This window comes from Sinocyclocheilus grahami, unplaced genomic scaffold, assembly GCF_001515645.1.
Source record: "Sinocyclocheilus grahami isolate Dianchi unplaced genomic scaffold, SAMN03320097.WGS_v1.1 scaffold268.1, whole genome shotgun sequence".
Classification (NCBI taxonomy): domain Eukaryota; kingdom Metazoa; phylum Chordata; class Actinopteri; order Cypriniformes; family Cyprinidae; genus Sinocyclocheilus; species Sinocyclocheilus grahami.
In genome coordinates this window covers 1,503,854-1,505,928 of record NW_015505447.1, presented here as the reverse complement: position 1 = coordinate 1,505,928, position 2,075 = coordinate 1,503,854, and positions in this window count along the sequence as shown.

Genomic DNA, 2,075 nt, shown 5'->3' with positions numbered 1-2,075 from the left:
TATAATTTTACAAAAGATTTCTATTTCAAATAAATGCTGTTCTTTAAAAAAAAAACTATTTTCAACACTGATAATAACTGATAATAAGAAATTGTTAAGAAATGTATAATAATAAGAATAATAAACAACAACAAAAATACTAAGAAATGTTATTCATCACCAAATCAGCATGTTAGAATGATTTCTGTAAGAAATCTGAAGACTGGCGTAATGACTGCTGAAAATTCCGCTTAGTTATCACAGGAATAAATTTCATTATTAAATAATTAATTATTTAATAATATTATACAGTCATAATATTTCACAATTGTTAGAAAACACTCTCTGTCTTTCTGTTGATTCCAGACATGCTAACAATATTGCTGTTTTGTCATTTTGATCAAATAAATGCAGTATTAGCATAAGAGACTTCTTTCAAAAACATTTTAAAATCTTGCCAACCCCTAAACCTTTTAACAATAGTGTATAATATCCACACAAGCTTTTCATCTACATGTTAAATCATAGAAATAGAAAAAAAAATTCTATCTGAGCAGACAGGGAGGGTTGTAACACTTTCCAACACATTTGCCACAATTGTGCACACACACACACACACAAACTGTTACAGACATTGAAAGTGGGTTACAAAATTCCCTGGGTTAGTACAGAAGCATCTATCTTCTTCTTTTGCCACCACAATATTGTCCCTGGTATTTGTGTATCATGTATGTTTATGTATTTTACGTGGGTTGAAGATTTGTGAAAATGAATGAGATAAAGATGTTTCCTCTCACTCTCACTTTCAGTCACTCCTTTAATCACTCTCTCACTCCCTCTGGCCGTCTGTCTACAACATTCTTCACATTCTGTTAGTCATTGGCAAGCGGATCAGAGGTGTGACGAAAACGGAAATCACACTCCCCTCCCCTGTCAGCTCTTTGTGATGATGTCAGTGTGTTTGTGCATCACAAGAAAGTCATTATTTTACAGACAGTGGCAGGCGAATTGCACTTAAGAGGCTGTCTTTGTATATTTCCATCTACAAGAATTATAGATGATTAATATGGTAATCTTTTGACACAAGGCATGAGAGGACGAAATAGAAATCACATGCATCATCTTAAGAAAGAGTTTTTCAAGAGCACATTTCAAAGACATTAAAAATATTTTAAGGGGAAGAAAATTCATTCTTAACCAATTTGCTTTGTTAATGTATTTCTTTTATTTTTACTGAGCTTGCTGTACAGCTCTTTGAAATAACATCATAGTTCACCAGCCAATCAGAATCAAGCATTCATATATGCTGTGGTAGCATATAAACACCTGGAAACTATTAACTAGTGGGCTGGGAGGTTTTTCATATTCATACACATAAAAGAAGGAAAATATATAAACTTATGCTGACACCTCTGAATCACAGCTTTTTAGAACACAAACGTCTATTCTTGGAAATAAAAAAAGAAATGGAAGTGTAACACTTTTAGAAGACACAAAACAGTGAATGGGTTTAGGGTCATGGAACAATAACAATGGTGCACACGCTACAGGAAAAGTCTTGTGATGATGTCACAGATGACCAGAGCCTGGTTCAGACTCATTGATGATGACAGATGCTTGGATCATGCTCGAAAAATGTGCGTGTGAGAGCAAGTCTGTCTCTGTGAGGCCGTAGTGAGACATGCAGTCATAGTAGACTGCTATGACTAAAACTACCCTGTCCGGGCATGTTGGCCTACAATCACTCAAAATAAATTAGAATAAGTAGCTGGACATTTTGGTCATTCACTGTTTTCGCAATTTCACTTTGCTCAACTGGAAATAATGTAGTTTTGCCAAACATAACAGTGGTAAACCACAAAAGTGATTAGGGTCAGTAAAGACTGTGCGTTATGAAATCCACCGCCTTGTGATTTGTTTTGGGATTCCCCATTATTCACAGATCTAGGACTTTTTGGACTGTAATTTTAACCCTTCCTTCTGGCCCAGCGCCTGAGAAACACATCCTGGTGGGAATTATATGCTTTTACCTCCGTATAATATTTCCTTGTTCATAAGAATAGAACAAAACTGAGACAAAAAAAAACATTTATGGC